Consider the following 9503-nt stretch of genomic DNA (forward strand, 5'->3'; position numbering starts at 1 on the left):
AATTCAATTAATATTTATTTAATTTAAATGCATTATTTATTCCTCCCATGAATCATTTATCCTTATTTCCAAGTCAGAACTCAGAGTCTAAATACCCGGTTCTGTTTCAAATCTCTCTTTCCCTTAATTAAATGACCTTAGCCAATTGCCTTAGTTTTTCTCCAAAGACCTAGTAGCTTGCAAACAAACATTTGGAAAATAAATAAAGCTATACCGTATGATACAAATTTTAGTTTTTCCTGTTTATCTGGCATGTGGTTCTTTCAGGCAAATGATCTGTTGGAAATAACAGGACTGACAGTCAGAATATCTGATCCTGCAGCTCAAATGTGATCAAATCTCCCTGGGCACTAAGATGTGGGGGATGGTGGGCCCTGGAACAACATCCCAGCAAAACCCATACCTGCTTCTATTTGCTTTGTAACAAAAATGGACCCAACCTGAAAAGTTGGTATATGGGGTGGTAAAAATCATGCTGAATTGTTCTTTTTTCTTCCACTAAACTTCTGTTTTAAAAAATCATGTATATTTTTTAACCTTTTCTCATTTTATTATTCTGACACATGCAGTTTTATAATCTATTTCTTCATCTCTTTATAGGAATGGTTTTAAAATAGGCAGCCTTCTGAAAACCGTGGTCTCTGAATGCCTTCACTGTGCGAGAAAACTCATGTGCTCTGGGCTCAGAGCATCAGGAGGACCTGAGGTCTTGGTAGAAATGTAGACTTGCAAGTTCCACCCCAGACAAGGTGAATCAGAGTCTGCATTTCAAACAAGATTCCCAGGTGGCTCGTGTGCATAGTAAAGTTGGGAAGCTCTAGGGTTGTCACTGAGAGCAGAATGTTACCTGTCTTTCTCCGTGGTATGTGTGCACCAGACCAAGATGACAGAGGTACATGGTGAGAATTTGGGACTTTTGGAGATCTCTCTCTTCAACCTCCCCACCGCATCTCTCGCTCTCCCTGCCTCTCCCATCCCTCCATCTCCTTCTCTCTCTCAATCTCTCTCTCTTACCTGCATTGACTTTATCTTTTTATTTTCCCCTGGAAATATTGAAACAATTGAGATTTTTTTTTTTTGTTTTTCTCCATCACTTGGAGCTGATCCCTTTCATCTCTGATTCAGCCAATTCCCGTCAAAGCTAAATATTAAACAGATCTGTCTCCTGACAGCTGACCCCAGATCGGGACGTGCCTGTGTTCCTCCCCCTGGGGGTAGAGAGCTGAGCCGACAAAGGTGGAGGAGAGACAGGATGGAGCCAGTTCCTGTCCCCTGGGGAAGCCCCAGAGTTGTGTCTCTGCCTTCCCATCAGCCAAACAGCCAACAGTCAAGCAATGCAGAGCTTCTGGAAGGCATTCTTGTAGAAATTCCTTCTTTGCCAGAGGGTGAAAGTCTTGCTAATTGATTTTGTCTGCCTTTCAGATGAACTTACAGAGACAGGAGAGTTTGAATTCTAACAGAGGAGTAGCATTTTTAGATACTGGGGCAGATGTTTCTAATGTATATCCTGTGACCTAGCTTTGCATAGTAGGTTTTTTTGTGTTGTTTTGTTTTGTTTTGCCAGCTTGTTCAGGGAAATAAGAACAGTTAAAGTTCACTAGATTGACAATCTTTTAAAAACGTATTTCTTTTAAAACCATTACTTATTCACAGCCAATCAATATAAGAAAGCTCGCTCTTTTTGACATCAGGGCCCTGCCTCTCTCTGAAGATGTGGGTGAAGGGCACAGTCCTGGAAACTCCTGGCCAAGGAGAACTCACCTCAGGCTCTGCACTGCCCGAGTGCTTCTGCCTAAACGCAGCGAGCTACTGGGCTCGCATCTGACGTGCTGGATGTCTGACTGTGAAAACAGACAGGAAGAGAGGAGACAGGAAGAGCAAACAGAAATGACAGAACCCCCTCGGCCTCACCACTTCACGCTGCAATGAGCCAGGGCTGTTGGGGCTCCGGACGGAGGTGAAATGACACAAGTGCCCGCTTTGCAGTGTGCAGCTCGCAGTTGTTTCAGACACTGAACACTCAACCAGCCTCCCGGGTGTTGGGAATGCCCAAGGTTTTTTGAAGAAAAAAAAGCACAGGCGTCAGAAGGCTTGCCCATAATCCTGAAGGAACAAACCTGCAGTCAGAATCAAAAGTTGGTAGGGCTGTCTTTGCCTGCAAAGAAGGAAAATTGTGGAAAATCTATGAATTTGGGTTCACAGTGTCTTAAGCCCTGTAATTTCACTTTCTTCCCTCCTGCCTTGTTCTTCTGGATTTGAGTGTTGTTTATGTGAGTTTTGGAACATGAAGAATACGGGCTTATTCTCTTGCTCACTGTGTGAATCTCTGAAAATAAGAGGTGAAAAAGTGAGTTTATATCCTCTTTAGTCTGACTTCAACCAAGAATAAGCTTAGGAATTCTTAAAATGTTTGTGACATGAAGTAGAAACTAAGGATATATTGGGCTTTTTTGTTATATCTTATCTGTTTGATTTTTCATTTAAGCTGTACCATAAAGTGTTGTGGACGCTGAAACTCAAGCTTATTGATACATTTTTTCATAAAGCAAGTATTCTACATGGGTAGTGGAGGATAATATTCATAACTGTGTGCCTCGTTTCTGAGACAAATCTACTGACACACAAAAAGTGCACTGGGTTAGTAAAAGTATAAACCCAGAGGGAAATTTTTAAAACAGGAGGGTGTTTTATCTACTAGCTCCTTTGGGAGGAGAGGAGAGGAGAGGAGAGAGAGAGAGAGAGAGAGAGAGAGAGAGAGAGAGAGAGAGAGAATTATTAACCTTGTTCAGAATTCCAATTTGTTTTTGGAATTCCTTTTGTTTTTCAACATCCCCTTCATACATCTTTCTGTAATTTACGCATTTCTGTAATTGGCCTAAAATCTTTCTGGAACAAACAAGAATAGAAATTTGTTGTTTTGATAATTGTCTGTTCAAAATTAATCTTTACCGTTTTTTAAACCTGAAAGGAGTTCTTGAGTTCAGTAACCAGTGGTTGTGTAACTATTATTAAAAAGCAAGGGCTCCTCCTAGTGATACTGCTAAACGAGTGCAGTGTGCTGAGTCCAGGTGCATTGCTTTTATTTGTGATGTTACAGGTTCACCATCCTCACTAAACACATGAGGAGAATCCACGCAGTCTTCAGAGACGGGGAGCAGATGCTCCTATGTATTTTAGTGAAGCTGCAGTAACTCCTTCAGGCCGCTAGGGGCCATTTGACTAAATTATCTTCCCAGTTGAAGGGAGAGCTCCCCAGTGGGCACCTAGGGGGCAAAAGCAGGTTCTGTTCCTGCTCTAAAGCGGGATCTTCTTCGGGGGAAGAATCAGGCTCACCATGTGCATAGGTCAGTATTCCTCTCATTTGATGGTTGTTCAAAATCTCTTTAAAAGGAAAAGATCATGTACTCTCAACGCTGCCTCCAGGACCAATGACTGGATAGCAGTGATGTGTGCACAAAAAGATTGCTCCGGCTGATTTAGAGCCGTCAGCCAAAGTGGGGTCGAGTGAGGCTGAGATGGCTCACGTCCCTTTTATTATTATCCGCTGCAGTCAGATGTTGCTGGCCTGCTCCTTACCCGCAAAAAGAAACGTAGCTAAAATCACTGCTCCCCACCCCCCTCACCCCCTGGGTAGGACAGGAAGGACTGCACACCCCCTGGGCGAGTTGTTCAAGTTGTGGGGGTGCAGGGGGGGCACTGTTTTCTTTCTCCTCCCCTGCCTGTGTTGATCTACTAAAGGAGAGCTACGCCAGGTCAGGTGCGCCAGGCACTGTCTCCCTGGTTTTACCAACGTTAAGCTCTAGAAGACAGGATGGGACACACCAGGCGGGCACACAGGTCCCGGATACCCTGTGGCTGCGCAGCGTTACACGGAGTGGGGCCGAGGCCCAGCAGACGCCAGGGAGGCCTCGCCTTCCTCTTGAGGAGGTTAAGAGACGGTTCGTTGTTAGCATGTGGAAATAGCTTTGAAGGAAAGCCCTGCGCTGGGTTGTTGTGACTGGATGTAAGTACTGCTGAGGAGCATAAGAAAATGACGCATCCTCCTCGTAATTACAGTCGTTTCCCCAGGTTTTAGTTGCAGTTTTAATCGTGCTCAAACTCGCAGATCCGCCTCGAAGCTTCGATGTTTCTCTCCAAAGGCAGCCGGCTATGGGTTAGTAACAGAGAACCCAGAGGCACGTTGGAATTTTCCTCCATAAAGTACCGGGTTCTCGACGTACGATCCTGGTCATCTGGACAGGGTCCTGCCCTGGGGGGTGCCTGCTGAGGAAAGGGCATTTCCACTTCTCCTCGTGCACATGGTGTTGGGGTGTCAGGGGAGGGCAGGATAGTCCAGCCTGGAGTCTTTCTGTGGTTTCATCTCTCTTGTCCTGGTATATGGAGTGTTGGGGGGAAGATCAAGGTTGAGCATTAGAATGTGGACAGGAGGCAGGAGTTTTGCCTGTAAGTTACAACAAAGCCTGAACTCGCAGGGCCTGGCAAGGAGACACAGTGGCCACGGTTGGCTTGGGCCCAGTGCCAGGGCCCCTGCAGAGCAGGAGACGGGCTGGGGCTTCCTCCCAGAGCCACCACAGCGTGGCCGGTGCTTGGATGGCCGACAAGCTCTGTGCTGCGTCTCCTGAATCATGGAAACAGACAGGCTGGGCCAGGATGGAATAAGTGAAGCCGAAGATTAAAGACAAGTTTTAAGTGAGGCACAAATTAGAGAGTTGGAGAGGCCGACCGAGTCTGTCCCATTCTCTTTTATTTCAAAGTATCCTCTCACGGTCAGCCTTCTCCTTTCGGCGGTGAGACTGGAATGGCTGGAGAAGCAACTCAGACCTTTGTAAGACCCTCTGGAGGCAGGAAGTGCAGTGAAGACCTGGAGCCGGGGCACAGAAGGGCCATGAAGCCAGAGCCCTGTCTGCTGGCTTTCTCCATCCGTGTCGAAAAGGTGCTCAAGGTTTGTCCTTGCAGCAGCCCATGATTTTCCTGAGAAGCTGAAAGAGAAACAGGGATGATCACAGAGCCCACAGGTCCCCAGGTTGGTGCGATACTGCGACCCTGCCCCTGACTCCAGCCCCACAGATGTCAGCTTCTTTGCCATCCCTTTGAGTGCACCATAAACTGCCCTTGGCAAGGACTTCAATCCTTCTGTCTCTTGAGGCAGTCTCTGGTATGTTTATGAAATGAGCTCTGGAGACTCCAGTTTCACAATTGACTGTGCACCTAAAAATAGAAAAAAAGTTTTGTTCTGAGATAATTTTGTCTTTAAACAGCAAGATCAACAAAAGATGCCTTCAGGGAACTGGTGGTCCTGCACTCAAGTCTAATGAAACTCTGGGCTGCCTCTGAGACGGGGGAGGGATGTGGCTCCAACACAATCCCCTTCCCATTGCCTCGCGCTGGCCTGGAGTAGGGATGAAGCCCTGAGCAGTAAATTGTGACCTTAAACCAGGGTGAACTATCACCTGGTTGAGGAGGCACTATTTACTGGACTTCCTCAGAGCAAGGCAAGGCCCACAGTCTTGACTGGTTGGAAAGCTTTTTAAGAACCCCAGATTGCTGGTTACCAAACCTCTCTTCATCTAAATTTTTAAATCCCTGGATAATTCCCTGGAAATGTAATCCGGATGTTTCTGACTCATGTATATTTAAGCCCATCCCAGTGTTGTTTTCAAAAGGCATTTGATGGAAATTCCGAGGGAGCTTTTTGTCTTTATCCAATCAAGGACTCCTGTAAATTAGACTCACAAAAGTCAACATGGTTGATGTGAAGTCTGACTACTTTTGTCTGATGCTTGCTTACTTTTTTCTTGCTAGTCCTGTTAAGTTTCCTAAGAAGACAGGAAAGAGAGGTGCTGTCCCATCCCACACTCCCTCGGAGTGAAGCACCCCCCTCGGAGCTGACACATCGGGATCCCTTCAGTAAGCAATGAGGTCATAATGAAGCTTCCAGCAAGTCAGCTTGGGAAAGGGAGTGCAAAGAAAATAAAGCAAAAATAAATATTAATTTCTAGGTTCTTGCTATGTTGTAGGAAGTACTTTCCTTTCCAGCTGGTAGACAGAAGGACGGCGTGGCCTTGCTGTATTATGTCAGGAGGTAACAGATCCCAGGACATAACCCAGACTCAGTGGAGGGCCTTGGAGTTATAAAGACTTGGATTTGAATCAAAGTTCTATCCCCCTCACTCCATTCACGACTAGATATATGACCTGGGTGAGTTACTGGATGCGTTACTGGAACTCTCTGAACCCCCATTTCCTCATTTTTCAAGTGGAGGTAGTAATATTTAACTTGTAACTTTCAGCTAATGTGTGTTGAGTGCTTACTAGGTGCCAGATTTTGTGCTAAGAACTTTACATGTATTATTTCATCCTACCTCTGTAATGTCCTTCTACAGTTAGGACAGCTGGTACTCACAGTGTTCATGTAGCTGGGACACCAGCACAGCTTTCTTTCTCCAGAGCTCTCATCCTGTTGCTGTGAGTATGACACGAGATGACAGCTGTATAGGGTAGGGCTCCCAGTAGGTAGAGAAGAGAACCGACGTTTACTGGAACCTGACCTACTACATTCCACCCCCTCTATGTGCTTCACTTTCTGAGACTGTCCATTTTCTTGTGCTTGCAGAGCTTTGTGGAATTTATTTGGAAGCTCTAGCAAAGGATCATGGGGATGTGGCATATCTTGACCAAAGAAGAATTTTTCAGTTCCGCTGGAGAGGGCCGTTCTCTCCTCACAAGCACACAGCTTTGAGAAGGATGCATCTGGAATGGTAAGTGAGGAAGGAGGCAAGGAGCCAGTCAATCTTGAATTAAATGGAGCCAGACTTGTCTCTTATGGAACCCACACTCTTCCCAAAGGGTTTTAACCATGCCCTTCTTCAGAACCAACATTAAATCTAGAAAATGCTTAAGGAGAAAGATTTTTCTGTTCAATGCTTCATTTGTGCCAATGACAAAAGTTTCTAAAGCTTTTCAAAAACATAGCAGTGGGCTTTACTCGAAAGGGCTGACCGCAAGTGGGTGCTCTGTGCCCACCCTCCCCCACGAAAGATTCCAGAATCCCACGTGTTCTGCATTCAGCCATCCTGATTGAATTCCCCCCCCTTTTTTTCTGATGGAGAGGAAATGTAGCTCTGTGTAGAGATATGTGTCCTAAAAGTCCCTTGATAACCCTGATTTAAAAAAAAAAAAAGTGTTTGCAGGATTGAGCTAAGATGTTGAGATATGAATGGATAGCCTGGTTACATCAGATAAAAATGGGAATAAAAGTGCTCATAAAAAGGGAAATGCTTCTTTTTTTTTAAACAGTTGACTCACAGGAGGTAAACCCCATGGCCATGTTTATATTATAGACTTTGTAGGACTTTGCTTCCTAAGAGGTGATAGTTTCTGTCTAACTGGATCTACTGGAGCACATATTAATCCCCTTTTTAGTTCAGGAGGGAGAGAAGTACGTCAGAGAAAAGATAAGAAATGATTGAAATATCCTTTTTTGCTCCCACAAAGCATGATTAAACCTCAGATTGACCTGATAATCTAATCAACATTTGTGCCAGACACTGTGCTGGCCCCTTGACATCAGTTATCTCATTGAATCTTCACAGTAATCCTGATTTTATTATCATCATGATTCTGTGGGTGAGGAATTCAGGCACAGCACAGTGGGCTCGCTACTGCTCCACGGTGTTTGGGACCTCAGCTGGGAAGACCTGAATGGCTGGAGGAGTGGAACAGCCAAAGGCTGAACAGGCATCTCTCTCTAACACACACACACACACACACACACACACACACACACACACACTCTCTCTCTCTCTCTCTCTCTCTCTCTCTCTCTCTCTCTCTCTCTAAACGGCAAACTTGGGCTTCCTCACCATATGGCAGCCTCAGGCTATTTAAGCTTCTTAAATGGCAGCTCAAAGCTTCAAGACCGCGTGTTCCAAGAGGTAGGAAGTGAGAGCTGCCTGTCTCTTAAGACCCAGACTCAGAGTGGGTACATGTCCTATTTCCACCAGACTCTACCATATTTTGTTGGTCAAAGCATCCACAGAGCCGACCTTGGTTCAAAAGGAGGGAACAGTGACCCCTACATCTCTTGATGGGAGGAAGACCAAAGAATTTGGGGCTATTTTTAATCCATCACAGTTAATTTCAAAATTGCCTAAATACATTCACATTGGCTGAATCACTGATATCAACATGTCAGGCTACACATTGAAGGGTTTTTCCCCCAGACTTTATCCAAACTTGTTAATAAATATGAATATTAGCCAATTACTATGGGTATAAATCATCATTTGGGCTTTCTGGTGCATGCATGTGACGATCTTAGACTATATCTTCAGGAAGGAGTAGAGGAATATTTTTTGTTATCCCACGCCCCTAAAGCAACCATGTATGCTTATAATGGTTCATTTCATCCTCTCAATTACCTTAATGCATTATGTTCATTTTACAGATGAGGAAGCCAAGTCTCAAAGGGCTCAAAGTGGTTTCTAAATATCTACATCCTTGGTGCCTCCAAATTCTTCAAGCCTTCAGGATCATTCTTCTTTTAAAATTTAAATGCAGATTACTCCAGCCTACCTCACACTCCATGTGTAAGAGAAATCCAACATTTCAGACTCTGAGACTTCCATCTCTCCATTCTTCTGATTTCCCGTTTCTACCAAGTTCTCGAGCAGGTTCTCGTCACATCTCTTCACCCCACCCCACTCTAATGGTGACTCCCAGCCCCCTTTCCACTGATCCATACAGCTCCTGTTAATACCAGGCTGTCTTGACTGTATCCGAGTTGTCCTGAAGGTTTGAGGGTAACGAGGAGCTCACATCCCACTTGGCAGAGGAATTTTAAATGGATACCAGACACTGCTGTTTTTAAGAGTTCCCAGGCCATTTCTGTCCCTGGGAATTTCTCACTGGCCGTTTGCTGTCACCATGAACCATAGGCACCTGCCATTGTCCTCCACCCTCTCCGTCTCCAACTCCTTAGAGCGTTCACCTCACTCCCCTGCTGGCTGCTGCTTGAAACTAATATCCCACCAACTGGTTTTCTGCACAGCAATTAGGTCCCTTCTGTTTTGCCCTGGGCCGCTGCAGCCATGTCCTGGCCTGGTGGTGCCTCCATTCACACCCAGAAAGGTCATCAAAATACCTTCAGGCACAATGACGCTTCTCTTCCTAATAATTCTCCTCTCACCATTTATAAAAATGAGGGTTTCCCCCTCTCCTGACTGCTCTTTAACTGAACACAAGCCAATCTGAGTGTCTCTAGCCTGTGAGCCTTTCTTTCTCTCCTGCTGCCTTGAAAATCAGAACAGAGGTGCGGATGCCACAGTGAAGGCACCAGAGCAAGGATGCTCATGTGATGAATGTGCCTTTGGGTCTAGTTTCAATTCAAATGAATATTTTTAAAATCTAAAATTCGTTTAGCAAATAAACATGCTCTGCACATAATAGATATGCAATAACTAGATGAAGAGTGACCAAATGAACACTAACAAATAAGCCTCACA

General features: G+C 45.1%; 1 long non-coding RNA gene across 1 annotated transcript in view; it reads left to right on the plus strand.

Moving 5' to 3' along the window:
- Positions 1–6655, plus strand: part of LOC116150494 (uncharacterized) — a 240134-nt gene extending 233479 nt beyond the window's left edge. The window contains exon 3 of the long non-coding RNA XR_010377880.1: positions 6614–6655. This is a non-coding gene — a long non-coding RNA (uncharacterized LOC116150494). The remainder of the gene's footprint in view (positions 1–6613) is intronic.
- The last annotated feature ends 2848 nt before the right edge of the window (positions 6656–9503 follow it).

The sequence above is a fragment of the Camelus dromedarius genome, chromosome 26 (assembly GCF_036321535.1).
Source record: "Camelus dromedarius isolate mCamDro1 chromosome 26, mCamDro1.pat, whole genome shotgun sequence".
NCBI classification, from domain to species: domain Eukaryota; kingdom Metazoa; phylum Chordata; class Mammalia; order Artiodactyla; family Camelidae; genus Camelus; species Camelus dromedarius.